Source organism: Oryctolagus cuniculus, chromosome 3 (assembly GCF_051225735.1).
Source record: "Oryctolagus cuniculus isolate XC-2025 breed Fujian yellow rabbit chromosome 3, ASM5122573v1, whole genome shotgun sequence".
NCBI classification, from domain to species: Eukaryota; Metazoa; Chordata; class Mammalia; order Lagomorpha; family Leporidae; genus Oryctolagus; species Oryctolagus cuniculus.
This window is the reverse complement of record NC_142869.1, coordinates 178,133,837-178,155,860: the sequence shown is the minus strand read 5'-3', so window position 1 is coordinate 178,155,860 and position 22,024 is coordinate 178,133,837. Positions and strand designations below refer to the sequence as shown.

General features: G+C 36.9%; 1 pseudogene; it reads right to left on the bottom strand.

Moving 5' to 3' along the window:
• Positions 1–1,320: 1,320 nt before the first annotated feature.
• LOC100355038 (cyclin-G1 pseudogene) lies at positions 1,321–2,116 on the bottom strand (annotated as a pseudogene).
• Between the last annotated feature and the right edge of the window lie 19,908 nt (positions 2,117–22,024).

Genomic DNA, 22,024 nt, shown 5'->3' with positions numbered 1-22,024 from the left:
ATTGGACTAGACTAGTGCAGTAAATTCTCTATAAAAGATTTTATTATGTATAGAAACATCACCTGTTTTTTTGAAAAAATATTAAAGAATATGAATTTGCCAAACTTACTAAGTCCTTTTTTTTTGGTGTCTATAAAGTGCCTTCAAATTTAAATGTAATTCCCATGTACTAATAATGTCCCCTTCTCAGAATTATATTATTTGCTTTTTGGGTCACAGGAAATATTTAAACTGCCGAAAACACTAACCTTTGTTATATCTTAAAAGTGCATTTGTAAAATGTGACTTTGATGAAAACCTCATAATTTAAAACATTTAAAGTATGTAGGTTAGCATTTTCAGTACTACCTAAATATATCCAATAGAGAAAGCTAAATCAATGTTAAGAAACGAACATTCAGTTTACTTTTCCAAGGTTGTCATTAGTGCTTCACGTTTAAGTTTTAGCTTTGAATGCCTCACAGATTAATTCATATCTAAACATAATTCCACAATACTATAACACTGATTAGGCAGTTTTCCCAAGCCTGAGAACATCATGTTCATCTAGTTGTGAGGTCTTGATGCTTCAAATTTAAACTCATGGAAACATCATGGAATCCATAGCTCAGGGTTATGAAAAAAGGCTTTAGAGTTTTGTTGTTGTTGCTGTAATAATCCTCCTTAAATAAACAACAAAATACTCCAACTTATCAGACAACTGTGAAATAATACTATAAAATGTGAACTAACTCTTCAGGTTAAGTTTCATAATCATAGGGATGTTAAATGTTAATTTTGAGTGGAAAAAGACAAATCATTACTAATAGTTAAGAAATTTAAATGGCAAGAATGTATATGCAGTGACCCCAAGTTTACTTTTTTTATGCATGTAACTACTTTCCCAGAATTCCAATTATGGTAACTACAGTGTTGAGACACTCTTGGAGTTTCCAGACACCCACTGTCAAGACTGATCTGCTATATCTTGCTTTTTCTTTAAATATACTATCCAAGTTCATATTGATTTTGCTTATAAGTTAACTTTCTCAAATTAGTCCACCTATGATCCAAAAGTTTGGTCCTATTGTCCTAATCAGCTAATATATCTTTAAATGAGCCAGAGCTTGGGTCTATGTAGAGCAAGGTGATGTACAATAAGAAAATATTATTTCAAATATTAGCTGACCAGATCAGTGAAGTCACTTTCCGTTTGCTATTGCAACTCCATTTTACTTAATTTGAAGATAATTGATATTTTAATTCTTCAATTTTAAAAGAAAATTATAGCACTGAATAATTTCCTCTATATGGAAAATAACAATGATACAAATTTATGAATTAAGGAACCATTTCAGGAATTGTTGGAAGGTGAGTTATGCTATAGTAACTAGCTTCAACTGCCATGCAGTATGCCCAGACAATCCATTTCAACTCCCGAACATTCAGTTTCGAACACTTGTTTGATGAGTGCTCAGTTAAGCACTTCAATACAAGCTCTTGCTAGAAGGTCAAATCTCTGCCATTTATTTTGGTATGTTTCTGAAGTCATTCTATTCCTTCTGTTAACTCTAAATACTTCTGTGCTTGGATCTCCAATGCAGTGATAGACAAAGCCAGCACAGAGGCTTCGTTTTAGAAAATATGATCCTGCAGTGACATGCCTTAAGTTGAGCTTCCAGTCTTTCAAAATTAAGGCTATTTCCCCTTTCAAATGGCAAGTTATCTTGAATGAGTGAATAAGAGTTGCAGAAACTGAAAGATACTAGTAGCTCTGACTTTCCAACACAATTTCTCCAATACAATCTTTTCCATTCTCATCAAGCCTGAGACCATGAAAAATATACTGACTTATCCAGATCAACTCAGTTGCCAATGGGACATTCCTTTCCTCTTCTACTGATTTTTACAGCAAAATAAAAACAGCCCAGACTGACACATCCAAGGTGCTTGGGCTGTACCTTCATTTTGGACAGGAATTTGTCCAGGAAATTCATAGCTAGAGAAAATGTTTGTGTCAAAGCCGAAAAACTGAGAGTAAGATCTTTTACTTTGAAGTCACTCAGTTTTGTAGTCATCTGAGATCACTGTTGTGTGCAGACTCAATAAGTCTCAAGCCACAGGCTTTTGGTTGACATCTAGACATCTAGACCTTTGGTTGATATCTTCCAACAGAGTGTTCAGCAGTGTAGCAGTTTTTGAGTCAGTTGTTGTCAGTACTTATATCATCTTGATAGCAGCTGTAGCTCCTCAGTGGTAAACTCCCTCCCCCGACCTGCTCTCACCTCACCCAATGATATCAGATACAAGAGGTCTATGAGACTAGAGGACTCATGGGAGAGAGGGGAAAAGCCTGGGGGGGAGGAGCTGTCCTGGGTGGAGGTCTTTGCAGTGCCACTGAGACAATACTGCCCTTTTGAGGTTCAGCTTGGAGACCAAATATTTTTCTTACTTTATGACACACTATCATGGTTTTTGCCATCTATGGTATATTTTTTTTTTGCAGTGTAGTAGCGTCTCAACTTGATGTAATCTCATTTGTTAATTTTGGCCTTGATGGTTCCTCTCATGTCTTTACAAGAAGTCTTTCCTATGGCAATTTCTTTCAGGGTTTCCCCAATGTTCTGTAATAATTTGAAGGTATTGGATCATATATTTGGGTCTTCAATCCATTTTGAGTAGGTTTTTCTTAAGGTATCAGCTAGGGTTCTTGCTTCACACAAAAAAATCTACATGTGGAGATCCAGTTATCCCGACACCATTTGTTGAAGAGACTATGCTTGCTCAAGGGACTGATTTTATCTCCTTTGTCAAAGATGAGTTAGTTGTGTTTTTTTGTTTTAAATTTTGTACATTTCTTCTCTAATTTAAATTATGTCTTTCCTCCTACTAATTTGGGGTCTAGTTTGTTGTTTTCCTAGGTCCTTGAGATGCATGATAGCTAATTTTTAGATGCTTTTCCAATTCTTTAATGTAGGCACAATTACTGTAAAGTTCCCTCTTAACACCATATGCAAGGCCATAAAGCAACTCTCAGCAAATTCAAAACAATTGAAATCACGCCATGTATCTTTTCTGACCACAATTAAAGGAAACTGGAAATTAACAACCTAAGAATCTCTAGAAAATATGCAAGTACATGGAGAGTGAGCAATGGTGGGCCTGAATGAACAGTGGGCCACAGGAGAAATCAAAAGGGAAATAAAATTTCTTGAAACAAATGAAGATAACAATATCCAACTTATGGGGTACAGCAAAATCATGTTTTCTTTTTAAGAAATAAATATACTATTCTCAGTCAATTGAAAAGAAAATTACAGTCTTATCAGAAAAAGTTACTAGTCTATTTCCTAATTAATGGCAGAACCACACAGATATTTTACAGTTTTTATGAAAGATAACAATTTCATGTGAAAATTCACTTTCCAAAATTGTTTTTAAGAGGCTGAAAATTGACTTAAGGAAGTTTCATACTATATCCAAACTAAGCACTTTCTATATCCTAAAAAGAAGTCAGTCTTCCACAAAACCTTAGTGAACAGAAAGCTTCCAATCATGACTGTGGTGGAAATAGAGAGGGCAATGCATTTCAGACTAATTAATTTAATCTTGTCCTTAATTAACTGCATTCACATATTATTTTTATTTTTATACTTTTTTTTTATTTTTTGACAGGCAGAGTGGACAGTGAGAGAGAGAGACAGAGAGAAAGGGCTTCCTTTGCCATTGGTTCACCCTCCAATGGCCGCCGCGGCCGGCGCGCTGTGGCCAGCGCACCGTGCTGATCCGATGGCAGGAGCCAGGTACTTCTCCTGGTCTCCCATGGGGTGCAGGGCCCAAGAACTTGGGCCATCCTCCACTGCACTCCCTGGCCACAGTAGAGAGCTGGCCTGGAAGAGGGGCAACCGGGACAGAATCCGGCGCCCCGACCAGGACTAGAACCCCGTGTGCCGGCGCCGCAAGGTGGAGGATTAGCCTAGTGAGCTGTGGCGCCGGCCATATTTTTTTACTTTTCCATGAGGCAGTATTTCCAGAAACTCAAATTGAAGAGAAACAATTGAAAATTGTTCATATTTGTTTTGTTCAAGGACTTAATTTTATGCTTCAAAATTGACAAAAGGTTTTAAGCAAGAGGCTGCTACACTCTCTAGAGAAAATATATTTCAATTCACAAATCTGTTTACTGTGAATTATTCATTTTAAGGGCCATGAAGACTCTCCAGACTTTTAACTACTTTCACTTTTGCAAATGAGGAAACTATATCCAGAAGAATTTTTATCCGACATGATAAAGAGAGCTTTGAGACTCTGAGCCACAATCAGCCTCAAAATCTCTTTCAGGCACCCAGTCCTCTTTTGCACACTGCTAAACATCATATTTCAGTTAAATTTCTTATTGTTTCTATAACAGAATCCCTTGATAATTGTTGCATCTCCACCATCAAATCTGTTCAGAGAGATATAAAACTATCTGGATTAGATGCAATATTTCAGGTCATTTGTTTTAACACATTTCCTCTGACTGAGCTAAAAAAGTGGCAAATTTCTATTTTGAAATTCCGAATAACAAGAAAAAGAAATTTAAAAAGCTGTATTATCTTCTGGAATGAGTTTCTACAGTAAATGCTTCATTAGTATGAATTCTTCCGCAGCCTTTTCCTAAGAGTTCTTTTCTCAGAGTCAGCAGGAGAGAATATGAAGACACTGAGAAGTTATCAGGACAGGAGAGAAAGCACAGAAAGTATTGACATATCATAAAAACGTTCCCTAGATAAAGGACAGTCTCTTTAATAAATAGTATTGAGAAAACCATATTTCCACATGCAGAAATTTACAAGGTCTAAGCTTATATCCTGTAAAAAAAAATCAACTCAAAATGGATCAAAGGTCAAAATGTAAGACTTGAAACTATAAAAATAGCAGAGGTAAATATAATTGAAACACTCTAAGATGTTGGGATAGACAATAATTTTTTAGGTATGACACAAAAAGCATAGTCAATAAATGCAACAATAGGTAAGTGGAATTGCATCAAAACAAGAAATTTGGAGAAGGCTCCAAGATGGTGGAATAGGGAGGGAGCTCACTGATAGTCCAGGAAAAGATAATTTAATAAAAGTGGAGATACTGTAGTCTCAGGGAAGAGTTAGGGGAAAAACTGCAGAGGAAACTTTTCTGGAATTAGAGGGACACAGTGGACCTACATGGAGGGTATGGGTGCCCACAGCTCAGGAGCCCAGCTGCTGAGAGAGTCTCCACTCCAGTGCTGGAAAGGGAGGTGGGGTGAAACTGCAGTAGCTCGAGACACTGGCAGAAAAGCTGCAGGAAGAGCCTAGAGGGAACAAGGCTTGAAGCCCCATGGGGGAAAATACACCAGCCTAACTAGAGGACAGAAGAAAAAAAATAAAAGGGACTGGTATGGACACAATTCTCTCTCTCCACTCACCTTACAAAGGCGAGCGAGACAATAGAACAGGTGCCATTTTGGACATGAGTAAAAGCTGTGCCAGCTTGGGGCTGTGTCCACCCTCAGCCAAGCAGAAAAACTGGACTCTGGTGGGGAGAAATAACAGGAGACTAAGACCTAGTGAATGTGTGGAGCTTATGAACCGAGACTGTGGGGAAAAAAAAAATAACTGAGGGTGTGTGGGAGAACTCACGGTGTGGCTGAGACATGAGTAATCTCGGTGTGAGATGCCACAAATTTGGGTGGCCTTGGCAACCCAGTGAGAGACATTGCAGGGGAATCTGAGCTTACACTGAGGACTGTATAGATCCTTTGTGTGATCCTCGGGACAGAGCAGACAAATATTATACCCACTGGGGCTAGTGTTCAGGCACTGATTGTCATCAAGGAGAAGAGCTCAGCTGAGCAGAATTATTTCCCTTCTGAGTAAGAGAGAGAGAGAGAGAGAGAGAGGGAGAGGGAGAGGGAGAGGGAGAGGGAGAGGGAGAGGGAGAGGGAGAGAGAGAGAGAGAGAGAGAGAGACTGATTGATTTAGCACACTAAACCTGGGTGTGTCACCTTCGGCATACTCTTAGCCCTGAAGAACTAAACTGAGTTCTCTGGCCACACCCACCACAAGCCTCTAGAAATTCACCAAAAGCAGACAATCCACTTAATCTAGAATCATAGTATAACAAGAAAAGCCACCACAGTGGAAAAAAAAAAAAAAAAAGAAGAAACCAAAAAATATCTCCACAATGCCAAATAATAAATGAAGAAACCAAGGAAACCAGAACAAGGAAGACATCATGATGCTCCCAAATGAACATGACACTACAATACAAGATTATGAAAATAATGAGTAGAATAAATGCAAGATACAAATTTCAAAAAATTTATGATAAGAACATTTAGAAGTTCTCAAAAACAAATGCTTGGACTACAGAATTCCATATAGGACAGGACAGAAAATCTTTCTTGTGAAAATGAAATCTTAAGGAGGAATCAAAATGAAATGAGAAATTTAGTAGAACATGAAATTGAGATACTGAAGAGAAACCAAAATGAAATGAAGAATTCAATGGAACAAATGAAAAACACATTTGAGAGCCTTAAAAACAGAATCAGTGAGACAGAATAGAGAACATCAGATGTAGAAGACAGAATACAGTAAAGTACACATCAAACAAAAAAAAAAAAGAAGAGGAAATTAGGAATCAAAAAATATTGTTGGGAATCTACAGGATACTATTAAAAAACCCAACATTCAGGTTCTAGGAGTTCCCGAAGGCATGGAGAGAGACAAAGCATTAGAGGGCCTTTTTAGTGAGATGCTAGCAGAAAACTTCCCAGGTTTGGAGAAGGAGAGAGAAAACCTAGTACAGGAAGCACATAGAACCCCCAATAAAAATAAACAAAAGAGATCCTCACCACAACACATTGTAATCAAACTCACCACAGTGAAACATAAAGAAAAGATTCTAAAATGTGCACTAGAGAAACATCAGATTACTCTTAGAGGATCTCCAATTAGACTCACTACAGACTTCTCATCAGAAACCCTACAGGCTAGGAGGGAATGGAGAGAAAGAGCCCAAGTACTAAGAGAAAGAAAAACTGTGAGCCCAGAATATTATATCCTGCAAAGCTCTCATTTGTGAATGAAGGTGAAATAAAGACCTTTCATAGCAAACAGAAATTGAAAGAATTTGTCACCACTCGTCCAGCCTTGCAAAAGATGCTTAAAGATGTGTTACACACAGAAACGCAGAAACATGCCCATCAAGATGAAAGAAGGTAAAGGATTAAAATCTCTCAGTAAAAGATCACAGGAAGTTCAAAGCATATATTAGAAATATCTTTGGAAAAATGGCAGGGCAAAATCACTACTTATCAATAGTCATGCTGTCTGTAAATGGCCTCAACTCTCCAAAGGATTAAAAAACAAAACCCATCTATTTGCTGCTTATAAGAAACACTTTTTTCCAACATAGATGCATGCAGAGTGAAAGTGAAAGGTTGGAAAAAGATATTATATGCCAACAGAAACCAAAAAGAGCTGGCATAGCCATCCTAATATCAGACAAAATAAACTTTAACACAAAAACTGTTAAGAGAGACAAAGAAGGGCACTATATAATGATTAAAGGATCAACTCAACAGGAAGATGTAACTATTATAAATGTATATGCACCTAATTACAGGACACCAGTTTATTTAAAAATACGTTAAGGAACTTAAAGGGAGACTTAGACTCCAATACAGTAGTATTGGGGGACTTCAATACTCCACTCTCAGCAACAGACAGATCAACCAGACAGAAAATCAACAAGAAAGCAGATTTAATCAACAATATAATCCAAATAGATCTAAGAGATATCTACAGAGCTCTTCACCCTACACTTAAAGAATTTATGTTCTTTTCAGCAGTACATGGAACCTAATCTACAACTGGCCACATACTAGGCCCTAAAGCAAGTCTCAACAAATTCAAAAAAAATTGAAATCATATTATGCATCTTCTCAGACTACAAGAGGATAAAACTGGAAGTTAGCAACTCAAGAATCCCTAGAGCATATGCAAATACATGGAGATTGAAAAACATGATCCTGAATGAACACTGGGTTATAGAAGAAATCAAAAGAGAAATCAAAAATTTTCTGGAATTAAATGAGGATAACAACACAATATATCAAAACTTATGGGATATAGCAGAAGCAGTGTTAAGAGGAAGGTTTATAGCAACAGGTGCCTACATCAACGAATTGGAAGGGACCAAATAAAACAGCTATCAATGCATCTCAAGGATCTAGAAAAACTGCAGCAAACCAGACCCAAAACTAATAGGAGTAGAGAAATAATTAAAATCAGAGAAGAAATCAACAGATTTGAATCAAAAAATTACAAAAATCAGCAAAATGAAGAGCTGGTTTTTTGAAAAAATAAACAAAATTGACAGACCACTGGCCCAACTAACTAAAAAAAGAAAATACCCGAGTCAATAAAATCAGAGATAAAAAGGGAACAACAGACAACACAGAAATAAAAAAAGTCATCAGAAATTACTACAAAGAGTTGTATGCCAGCAAACATGGAAATCTATCAGAAATGGAGATTCCTGAGCACATATGACCTACCTAAAATGAACCATGAAGACATAGAAAACCTAAACAGATCCACAACCAAGACAGAAATGGAATCATTTATAAAGGCATTCCCAAAAAAGAAAACCTCAGGACCAGCTGGATTCACTGCTGAGTTCTACCAGACATTTAAAGAAGAACTAACTCCAATTCTTCTCAAGCTATTAAGAACAATCGAAAAAGAGGGAATCCTCCCAAAGTCATTCTATGAAGCCAGCATCACAATAATTCCTAAACCTGAAAAAATGCAGCATAGAAAGAGAATTACAGACCAATTTCCCTGATGAACATAGATGCAAAAATCCTCAATAAAATTCTCGCCAATAGAATGCAACAACACATCAGAAAGATCACCCACCCAGACCAAGTGGGATTTATCCCTGGTATGCAGGGATGGTTCAATGTGAGCAAAACAATCAATGTGATACACCACATTAACAGACTGCAGAAGAAAAACCATATGATTATCTCAATAGATGCAGAGAAAGCATTCGATAAAATTCTACACCCTTTCATGATGAAAACTCTAAGCAAATTGGGTATAGAAGGAACATTCCTCAGTACAATCAAATCAATTTATGAAAAACCCACAGCCAGCATCCTATTGAATGGGGGAAAAGCTGGAAGCATTTTCACTGAGATCTGGCACCAGACAGGGATGCCCACTCTCACCACTGCTATTCAATATAGTTCTTGAAATTTTAGCCAGAGCTATTAGGCAAGAAAAAGAAATTAAAGGGATATGAATTGGGAAGGAAGAAGTCAAACTATCCCTCTTTGCAGATGATATGATTCTTTATTTTGGGAATTTAAAGAACTCTACTAAGAAGCTATTAGAACTCATAGCAAAGTTTTGCAAAGTTAGGATATAAAATCAACACACAAAAATCAACAGCCTTTGTATACACAGGCAAGGCCATGGCTGAGAAAGAACTTCTAAGATCAATCCCATTCACAATAGCTACAAAAACAATCAAATACCTTGGAATAAACTTAACCAAGGATGTTAAAGATCTCTACAATGAGAATTACAAAATCTTAAAGAAAGAAATAGAAGAGGATACCAAGAAATGGAAAAATCTTCCATGCTCATGGATTGGAAGAATCAATATCATCAAAATGCCCATTCTCCCAAAAGCAACTTAGAGATTCAATGTGCTATCAAGCAAAATACAAAAGACATTCTTCTCAGATCTGGAAAAAAATGATACTGAAATTTAATCTTGTACAATCAAAACAAAGCCAGAAGCATCACAATACCAGATTTCAGGACATACTACAGGGCAGTTGTAATCAAAACAGCATGGTACTGGTACAGAAACAGACGGATTGACCAATGGAACAGAGTAGAAACACCAGAAATCAATCCAAATATATACAGCCAACTTATATTTGTTCAAGGATCTAAAACCAATTCCTAGAGCAAGGACAGTTTATTTTACAAATGGTGCTTAGAAAACTGGATTTCCACGTGCAGAAGCATGAAGCAAGACCTTATACCTTACACAAAAATCCACTCAACATGGATTAAAGATCTAAATCTATGACCTGACACCATCAAATTATTAGAGAACATTGGAGAAACCCTGCAAGATATAGGTACTGGCAAAGACTTCTTGTAAAAGACCCAAGAGGCACAGGTAGTCAAAGCCAAAATGAACAATTGGAATTACATGAAATTGAGAAGTTTCTGCACAGCAAAGGAAACAGTCAGGAGAGTGAAGAGGCAAACAACAGAATGGGAAAAAAAAATTTGCAAACTATGCAACCGACAACAGATTAATATCCAGAATCTACAAAGATATCAAAAAACTCAACAACAACAAAACAAACAACCCACTTAAGAGATGGGCCAAGGACCTCAATAGACATTTTTTAAAAGAGGAAATCCAAATGGCCAACAGACACATGAAAAAATGTTCAGGATCACTAGCTATCAGGGAAATGCAAACCAAAGCCACAATGAGGTGTCACTTCACCCCTGTTAGAATGACTCACATACAGAAATCTACCAACAGCAGATGCAGGTGAGGATGTATGGAACAAAGGACACTAACCCACTGTTGGTGGGAATGCAAACTGGTTAAATCAGTCTGGAGATTCCTCAGAAACCTGAATATAACCCTACCATACAACCCAGCCATACCACTCCTTGGAATTTACCCAAAGGAAATTAAATTGGCAAACACAAAAGCTGTCTGCACATTAATGTTTATTGCAGCTCAATTCAAAATAGCTAAGACCTGGAATCAACCTAAATGCCCATCAACAGAACACTGGATAAAGAAATTATGGGCTATGTACTCTATAGAATACTATACAACAGTAAAAAACAATGAAATCTGGTCATTTGCAACAAAATGGAAGAATCTAGGAAACATCATGCTGAGTAAAATAAGCCATTTCCTAAAGGAAAAATAGCATATATTCTCCCTGATTGGTGACAACTAACCGAGCACCAAAAAGGAAACATATTGAAGTGAAAAGGACATTATGAGAAACAATGACTTGATCAGCCCTTGTCCTGATTGTCAAAGAAAACCTTACTATTTTATTCCTTTTAGTATTTTTTCGTTCTACTTGATACCATTGATTGATCTCTTTAATTAACACACATTTATTCTTAGGCACTTAAATTTAACTGGAAAGTGATCCCTGTTAAATATAAGAGTGGGAATAAGAGAGGGAGGAGATGTACAATTAGGGACAAGCTCAAGCTGACTTGCCCCAAATGGTAGAGTTAGAAATGTGCCAGGGGATTCCAATTCAATCCCATCAGGGTGGCATGTACCAATGCCATCTCACTAGTCCAAGTGGTCAATTTCAGTTCACAATTGATCATAGTTATAGGTCTAAGAGTCAAAGGGATCACATAAACAAGATTAGTGCCTGCTAATACTAACTGATAGAATTAGAAAGGGAGAGAACGATCCAACATGGGAAGTGGGATACACAGCAGCCTCATAGAATGGCAGATGTCCTAAACAGCACTCTGGCCTCAGAATCAGCCCTTAAGGCATTCGGATCCAGTTAAAAAGCCCATGAGAGTATTTCAGGCATGAAAAGCCAAAAAACTGGCAAAAAAAAAAAAATGACCTAAATGAAAGATCTCTGTGAGTGAGATCCCAGTAGAAAGAACAGGCCATCAAAGGCGGCGGTACCTTTCTTTGAAGGGAGGAAAGAACTTCCACTTTGACTATGGCCTTGTCTAAATAAGATCGAAGCTGGTGAACTCAAGAGGTTTCCACAGCCTTGGCAGTTCATGACAAGATTCTCAGGTGATTACTGACATCATACATAAGAGTGTCAGTTGTTAAAAATCAACAACAGGAGTCACTGTTCACCTGCTCCCCATGTAGAACCTCTGCCCTTAATATGTTGTACTATGAGAATTAATGTTAAAACTACTACTCAAACAGTACTTTATACTTTGTGTGTCTGTGGGTGCAGTCTGTTGAAATCTTTACTTAGTATATACTAAGTTGATCTTCTGTATATAAAGATAATTGAAAATGAATTGTGATGAAGAATGGGATGGGAGATGGAGTGGGAGATGGGACGGTTGTGGGTGAGAGGGAGATTACGGGGGAGAAAGCTGGTATAATTCAAAAGTTATACTTTGGAAATTTATATTTATTAAATAAAAGTTGAAAAAAATGAAGAAATTTGGGCATGGCAAAGGAAGCAATCAACAGAATGAGGATTCAACCAATGGAATGGAGAAATATTTGTGAATAATCCATCTGTACCTGACAAAGGATTAATATCCAGAATGTGTCATGAGCTCAAGAAATTCAAAAACAAAGCAATTTAGCAGAGGAGGGGCCAAGATAGTGGTAAAGCAACAGGATGTTCCGACTCATGGGGTAAAATAGATAGTAAGCAGACGGGATACAAGCAAGTGACAGTCATGAGAAGTTTGTACAGAGAAGCCCAGGAGTCAACCAGAGACTGTTCAGGTCCTTGATAAGGGAGCAAAGAGGAAGGAGAAGTAGCAGAGGTGCTGCAGAGGTTCAGCAATTGCACAGCGGGGAGGCTGAATAAGGAGATTGGCACCACCCAACCCCCAGTGAACCAGGTGAGATGTTGCGAGTTCACAGAGCTATGGATAGTGGTGGGTGGGGAAGCTTCGTGAACTGTGTTTGAAGCTCCAAGTGGGAATAAGGAGGAATTATAGGGGAGTAAGCGGAGAGGTCAGGCACACTCCGGTCTGTCTATGTCTCTCCCCTGCCTGCAACTAGACCTACAGACACCAGGGAGAAGCTATATTGATAGTTTATATTTTCAAGCATAAGCAGGGGGCTATTGCATTTGCCTCTTGTGCATAGGCCCATCGATTTCTGGTTCACCTCACAACACCCCAACCTGGGAATGAGAATCACATTTCAGAGTGATTTCCTCCCCACCATGCAAGCTGTACAACAAGGAGTAGTCCTAAACAGCAAAAACCTATGCTCATTCCACACACCTTGAGAAGTAAGCACAGCCGGCCCCAGTAGGCAAAGCTTAGTGCACCAAAGCTCTGGCACCCATCTCCATCACGATCTAGAAGTAAACAGGGCTCAAGGAGGTAGGGTTGCGTGCTTCCACTTGCAACACACTGACTCATAGCAGCTCATAGCAAAGGGAAATCATGCTACGGGCACAAAGTCACCAATTTAAATGCAAAATCAACAAGAAATGCTGAAAAGCAAAACAAAACAAAATCCTAAATAAGAATAAGGAAGACTCTAGGAACTCCACAAAGGAACAATGCAAGTCTTCAATAATGAAGGCTGAAGAAGAGTAAACCGAGGATATGCCAGGAAAGGTATTCAGAAAATTAATAGTCAGATTACGTAGAAGCAATCAGAAAAAAATTCACAATCTAAATGAAAAGCACTCGTAAGAAATTAAGATGTTAGAGAAGCCAAAATGAAATATTAGAAATGAAGATTTCAAAGACCAAATTAAAAATGCAGTTGAAAGTTATCAATAGAATAGATGAGACAGAACAAAGAATATCAGAACTAAAAGACAAATTTCTGGAAATAATACAGTTAGATCAAATACAACAAGAAGAAATTAGAAAATTTAAAATTATGGCTGGAAATTTATAAGATTCTATCAAATGACTCAACATACGAATCCTAAGAAGCCTGGAAGCTGTAGAAAGAGAGAGAGGATTAGAAGGCATTAATGAAATAGTAAGGGAGAACTTCCCCAATCTGGAGAAAGAGACATCCAAGTACAAGAAAGTACACAGAACTACAAAAAGACATGACCAGAAAAGAACTTCACATTCCAAGTCCTAAGAGGAAAAAACTATCAACCCAGAATACTGTACCCTGAAAAACTCTCCTTTATAAATGAATGAGAAATAAGGATCTTCCTTCCACAAGAAGCAGAAATTGAAAGAATTTGTGACTACTCACCCATGCTCAAGGATATGCTACACACAGAAAGGCAAAAACAGGAACCTCACTACAAAAGAAGATGAAAGCAGAAAATGACCCAGCGAAAGTACAAATGAAATCCAAAACATATAAACAGGACTATATAAGGAAACATGGCAGGCCAAAGTCGGTACTTAACAATATTCACATTGAAAGTAAATAGTCTCAACTCTCCAGTTAGAAGACACAGACTGGCTGACTGGATTAAAATAGAAAAGCTATCTGTTTTATGCCTAAAAGAAACATGCCTTTCCAACAAAGACACATGCAGACTGAAAGTGAAAAGATGGAAAAGATAATCCATGCTAACAAAAACCAAAAATGAGCTAGTTTGGCCATCCTAATATCAGACAACATAGACTTTAACACAAAAACTATTAAAAGAGTCAAGGAATGAAACTATATAATGATTAAGAGATCAATTCAACAGCAAGATGTGACAATTGTAAATGTATATGCACCTAATTAGAGGGCACCAGGCTATTTAAAAGAATTATTAAAGGATTTAAATGGAGATATAGACTACAGTACAATAGTAATGGAGGACTTCAAAACCCCACTTCAGCAATGGACAGATCAACCAGACAGAAAATCAACAAGGAAACAACAGAGTTAATCAACACCATAGACCAAATAGACCTAGAAGATATCTACAGAGCCTTTTACCTAACATCCAGAGAGTACACATTTATGTCTTCAGTGTATGGAACTTTCTCTAGGATTGACCATATGCTAGGCCATAAAGTGAGTCTCAGTAATTTCAAAAAAAAAAAAAAATCGAAATCATATCATGCATCTTCTCAGACCACAAAGCAATGAAGCTGAAAATCAACAACTCAAGAATCTCTACATCATATGCAAACACATGGAGAATGAACATGTTTCTGAATGAACAGTCAGTCACAGAAGTCAAAATATAAAAAAAAAAAAATTTCTGGAAACAAATGAAGATGACAATACAACATACAAAAATTTGTGGGATATAGTAAAAACAGTGTTAAGAGGAAAGATGAAAGCAATTGGTGCCTACATCAAGAAACTAGAAAGGCACCAAATATATGAACTACCTATGCTCCTCAAGGATCTAGAAAAACAGCAAACCCAAACCAAAACTAGTAGAGGAAATAATCAAATTACAGAAGAAATCAACAAAATTGAAGCAAAAAAAAATTTTAAAAATCAGCAAAATGAAGAGCTGTTTTTTTGAAAAAATAGACACAATTAATGCACCAACGGGCCAACAAAACAAAAAGAGAAGACCCAAATCAATAAAATTAGAGATGAAAAAGAAAATGTAAAAACAGACACCACAGAAATAAGAGAAGAATAATCAGAAATTACTACAAAGAAAATAAGAAAAGAAATAATTTCTTTATTAAGAAATAAGAAAAGAATAATCAGAAATTACTACAAAGAACTGTATGCTAACAAGCCTAGAAGAAATGGATAGCTGCCTGGAGACATATAACCTACCTAATTTGAGCCATGAAGATGCAGAAAACTAAAACAGACCCATAACCAAGATAGAAATTGAATCAGTAATAAAAACCCTCCCAACAAAGAAAAGCCCAGTACTGGACAGCTTCACTGCTGAATTCTACCAGGTATTTGAAGAAGTAAGAACTCCAATTCTTCTCAAGTTATTCAAAACAATTGAAAGAGAGGGAATCCTCCCAAATTCTTTCTATGAAGCCAGCATCACCTTAATTCCTAAACCTGGAAAAGATGCAACAGAGAAAGAGAAATACAGTCCAATTTCCCTGATGAATGTAGAGGTAAAAATCTTCAACAAATTTTGTCCAATCAACTCTAGCAACACATCAAAAAGATCATTCACCGAGGTCAAGTGGGATTTATTCCTGGTGTGCAGGGATGGTTCAGTATTTGAAAAAATCAATGTGATACATAACATTAACAAGCTGCAGAACAAAAACCGTATGATTATCTAAATAGATGCAGAGAAAGCATTTGACAAAATACAACATTCTTTCATGATGAAAACTTTAAGTAAATTGGGTTTAGAAGGATTATTTCTCAAAACAATCAAGGCAATTTATGACAAACCCATAGCCAGCATCATATTGAATGAGGAAAATTTGGAAGCATTCTCATTAAGATCTGGTACCAGACAGGGATGCCCACTCTCACCACTGCTACTAAGTGCAGTCCTGGAAGTTTTAGCCAGAACCATTCATCAACTGAAGAAATCAAAGGGATACAAATTGGGAATGAGGAAGTCAAACTATCCCTACTTGCAAATGAAATGATTCTATATATAGTGGATTCAAAAGAAAAGACTTTTGGAACTCACAGAAGAGTTTGGTAAAGTCACAGGATAAAAAATACACGAAACTCAACTGCCTTTGTATACAGAGAATGCCATGACTGAGAACGAATCCCATTCACAATTACTACAAAAAATCAAATAGCTTGGAATAAATTTAACCAAGGATGCCAAGGATTTCTACGATGAGAATTATAAAACATTAAAGAAAGAAATAGAAGATATAAAAAATTAAAAAATCTTCCATGTTTATGTATTGAAAAATCAATATCATCAAAATGTCCATTCCTTGGAAAGCAATTATAAATTCAATGCAATACCAATCAAAATACCAAAGATATTCTTCTCAAATCTAGAAAAAATGATGCTGGAATTTATATGGAGGCACAGGAAACCTAGAATAGCTAAAGCAATCTTATACAACAAAAAGAGCCTGACGCATCACAATACCAGATTTCAAGACATATTACAAGACAGTTATAATAAAAAAAGATGGTACTGGTACAAAAATAGATGAATAGACCAATGGAACAGAATAAAAACAGCAGAAATCAATCTAATCATCTCCAACCAACTTATATTTCACCAAAGAGCTAAAATCAATTCCTGGAGCAACGACAGTCTATTCAATAATTGGTGCTGGGAAAACTGGATTTCCACATGCAGAAGTGTGAAGCGAGACCCCTTCCTTACACCTTACACTAAAATCCGCTCAACATGGATTAAAGATCTAAATCTCTGACTCAACATCATCAAAGTAATTGAGACTATTGTGGAAACCCTGTGAGACATTGGCACAGGCAAAGAGTTCTTGGAAAAGACCTCAGAGGCACAGGCAGCCAGAGCCAAAATCAACAAATGGAATTACTTCAAATTGAGAAGTTACTGTATGGCAAAATAAGCAGTCAGAAAAGTGAAGAGGCAACCAACAGAATGGGAAAAATTATTTGAAAATTGTATTAATAAATAGAATCTATAAAGAGATCAAGAAACTCCATTACAACAAAACAAACAATCCAGTTAAGAGTTAGACCAAGGACCTAATCCAGTTAAGAGTTAGGCCAAGGACCTAAACCGATATTTTTCAAATGAGGAAATCCAAATGGCCAACAGACACATGAAAAAAACGTTCAGGGTCACTAGCCATCAGGGAAATGCAAATCAAAACCACAATGAGGTTTAACCTCATCCAAGATAGATGGCTCTCATACAGAAATCAACAAACAACAAATACTGGAGAGGCTGTGGGGAAAAAGGTACCCGAATCCAGTGTGGGTGGGAGTGTTAACTGTTAAAGTCACTGTGGAAGACAGAATGGAGATACTTTAAAAATCTAAATACAGACCTACCATATGACCCAGCTGTCCCACTCCTGGGAATTTACCTAAGGGAAATGAAATCTGTAAACAAAAGAGCGATCTGTACCTCCATTTGTATTGCAGCTCAATTCACAATAACTAAGACACGGAATCAACCTAAATGTCCATTAACCAAAGACTGGAAAAATAAATTATGTGATATGTACACTATCCAATATTACACAGTGGTAAAAAAATAAAATCTAGTTCTTTGCAACAAAATGGAGCAACCTGGAATACTTCATACTTAGTGAAATAAGCCAATCCCAAAGGGACAAGACAGGTACTATATGTTCTCCCTAATCTGTGAGAATAGCACACCTAAAACAAAAGTTGCAGAAGTGAAATTGACACTTTGAGAAACAATGACTTGAACAGCCCTCATCTTTACTGTTGTGTAAGAGTTTTTCATTTTTTAATTTTTAAAATATTTTTCTTTTTCATATTATATGTTGAACTCTTAACATAGTTAATCATATATTATAAATAAAGTCCATTGAAAATAGATCTCAGTAAAAATAAGAAAGGGAATAAGAGAGAGGAGGAAGTTTGTAACTGTAAAGCTGTATAGTTTTGCATACATTCCTATGTACTTCCTTCTAAGGGTACAGTTTAAAAACTTGTCTTGAGACTCCAAATCTCATTAAAATTGGTGGTAAAAAATGCCATCTTAATTGTTAAAGTGATCATATTAAGTGTTAAAGTGAACATATAGTTGGGATTGTTAGAGATCATATAAATAGCATCAAGTGCCAAGTAATAATAATAGAATTAAAAAGTAGGGAATGTCCAACATGAGAAGCAGTCCACACGGCAGACTCATAGAATGACAATCACTTTAAGTAATACTCTGACTTCTGAATCAGCTCTTAAGGCATTACAATGTGGCTGAAAAGCCAATGATAGATAGCAGTTCAGGCATGGAAAGCCAAGACACTGTGGCAAAAAATATCCCACGTGAAGGATCTCTGAGAGTGAGTCCCCAGTGGGAAGAAGAGGCCATCAAAGAAGGAGGTACCTTTCTCTGAAGGGAGCAGAGAACTTCCACTTTGACTATGACCTTGTCTAAATACTGAAGAAGGAGTTATGGTTACAAAAGTCTTCCACAGCCCTGGCAGCTCAAGGCAAGAGCCTTTGGTGATCACTGATGTCATAAATAAGAATGTTAATTGTTAAACTAACAACAGAAGTCATTGTACACTTACTCCTCATGTAGGACCTCTGTTCTTAATGAGTTGTACTATGAGAATGAACTGCAAAACTTGTTCTCAAACGGTACTTTATATGTGTGAGTGAAAATTGTTGAAAACTTTACTTAGTATAGAGTTGGTCTTCTGTAAATAAATTTAATTAAAAATGAGTTAAAGAAGAATGAGATAGGACAGAGAGTAGGAGATGGGACGAGAGTGGAGGTGGGAGGGTGGGTATGGGGGAAAGAACCACTATATCCCTAACGTTGTACCTATGAAATTTGCACTCATTAAATAAAAACTTTAAAAAATTGAAAAAAAATTGTAAAACAAAAAAAGCAGTCCTGCTAAAAAATGGGCAAAAGATCTGAATAGACATTTTGCAAAAGTAGAAATAGAAATGGCCAAACCTTGGAAAATGCTCAATTTCACTAGCAATCAGGGAAATGCAAATGAAAACTACATTGGAATTATTACTTCAATATAGTTAGATTGGCTACTATCATAAGACAAAAGTAACAAATTTTGGCAAAGTTGTAGAGAAGAGGGAACACTAACACACCGTTGTTGGGAATGCAAATTAGTACGGCCATTATAGGAAACAGTATGATGACTTCTCAAGAAAGTAAAAATAGTTCTACCTATGACACAGGTAATTACTTTTGGTAATACAACTAAAAGGAATGAAGTTAGCATGTGAAAGCAATCCCTGTACTTCCAAGTTTATTGTAGCAGTATTTACAATAACAAAGATACATTGTAAATTTAGATGTCCACTAATTGGTGACTGGATAAAGAAAATGTGCCATACATATACAATGGAATATTCATAGAACAGAGTGGAATTCTGACATTTGTAAGAAAATAAACAGAATTGGAGATAATTATGCTAAGTAGAGTGAGGCAGACACAGAAAGACAAATGCACACGTTCTTTCACATCTTGAAGACAGTATGTATTTATAAATATTAATATGTTATACATATATAAAAATATACCCATTTTACTATATATCATACATGTTTTATTCACTGAATTATATACCTTACATAGTAGTCAACAGATTTACCCTTATATTTTTCATTTCTATCTTATATATATATATATATTAACATATCCACCTCTGTTCTCAAAAATATGATGTATATGTTGTTTCCATAGGAAGTGAATATGGCAAAGTGCTAAAAATCTTGTTAAATTTATGTGTGCTCATTGAAGTCTATAATTTTATAACAAAATGAAAAAAATATTTTAAAAGACGTGTACACAAATATTGGTAAAATTTCATATATATATATGTATGTATGTATATATATATATATAAATGCCAAGCTAAGAAAACAAATGTCCATCAAGGGGTCAATGACTAGGTACATTGTGTTATATTCTTTTAAGATTTTATTTATTTGAGAGGTAGAGTTACAGAGGGAGACAGAAAAGTCTTCCATCCAATGGTTCACTCCTCAAATGGCTAATATGGCTGGAGCTGTGAGGATCGAAGCCAGGAGCCAGGTGCTTCTTCCTGGTCTTCCATGTGGGTGCAGGGGCCCAAGGACTTGGGCCATCTTCTACTACTTTCCCAGGCTATAGTATAGAGTTGGATTGGAAGAGGAGCAGCCTGGACTAGAACTGGTGCCCATATGCGATGCTGGTGCCGCAGGCAGAGGATTAACTTACTGCACCATGGCGCTGGCCCAAATTGTGTTATATTCTTATAATCTATATTACTTAGCCATAACAGAAAAAGAACTCTGGCTATTTAAATGGCAGGCCTAGAAATAAATCATACTGGAAAGAAACCAGATAAGAAAAGAGTATACACACTGCAATTTACATAAATTACTAGAAAATTCAATCAAATAGAGACAGACAACCAATTAGAGAGTGATTAGGACAGGGTGAGGAATAGAGGACTGAGGACTGATAATGAACGTGTGTAAAATCTTGTGGGTAATGTGCGATTTACCACTTTGATGATTGTGATATCATTGCATGTGCACGTGTGTGCATGTACGTCAAACTGACCAAATATGCTTCTTAGCATGATGTTTTTACATTTTATTATTTTTTTTAACAGGTAGTTATAGACAGTGAGAGAGAGAGAGAAAGGTCTTCCTTCCATTGATTCACTCCCCAAATGGCCACCATGTCTGGTGCTGTGCCAATCAAAAGCCAGGAGCCAGGTGCTTCTTCCTGGTCTCCCATGCAGGCAGGTGCAGGGCCCCAAGCACCTGGGCCATCCTCCACTGCCCTCCCGGGCCACAGCAGAGAGCTGGACTGGAAGAAGAGCAACCAGGACTAGAACCCAGTGCCCATATAGGATGCTGGCGCCGTAGGCGGAGGATTAACCAAGTGAGCCACGGCGCCGGCCCCCCAAATATACTTTTTATGTATATAGTAATTTTTATGTCTGCACAATTGTAAAAAAAAAACCACTCTTTGCCATTTCCAAGACTAGAATATTCAAAAGTAATAGAATTTACTTCTGCACTGATGGCTAGAGGATAATAAGTGCTATAACATCTGCATTAGGGATAAAATATTATCCTATGTGGTATTTATATTAGCTCTAAAATGAAAATGCTTCAAATGTCCTTAAATAGGTGACAAATTAAACAAAATATAGTATATTGTTATAATAGTATGCTACTCAACCATAAAAGTAAGTAACTTTGGTTATATGTAACAACATAAATGAATCTCACTATAATGACTATCATCCCCAAATATATAAGAACATTTTGGATAAAAGGGTTCTCAAGTGTGATACATATTTGAATTAAGGTATTTTTGCCAAACTACATACAATGAAAGAATGCATTTTACAATACCAACAGAAATTGTACACAGCCTCTGATTTTATCAGAATGAAATCTGAGTTAAAATCCAATGCACTGCGGCATTTAAAAACTCATCCTAGAGATTTTACTGGTAACATATAAAATATTCTTGCTTGTTAAGAATCCAGGGTTCTAGGCCGGCGCTGGGCTCACTTGGTTAATCCTTCACCTGTGGCACCGGCACCCTGGGTTCTAGTCCCGGTTGGGGCCCTGGATTCTGTCCCGGTTGCCCCTCTTCCAGTCCAGCTCTCTGCTGTGGCCCAGGAAGGCAGTGGAGGATGGCCCAAGTGCTTGGGCCCTGCACCTGCACGGGAGACCAGGAGAAGCACCTGGCTCCTGGCTTTGGAT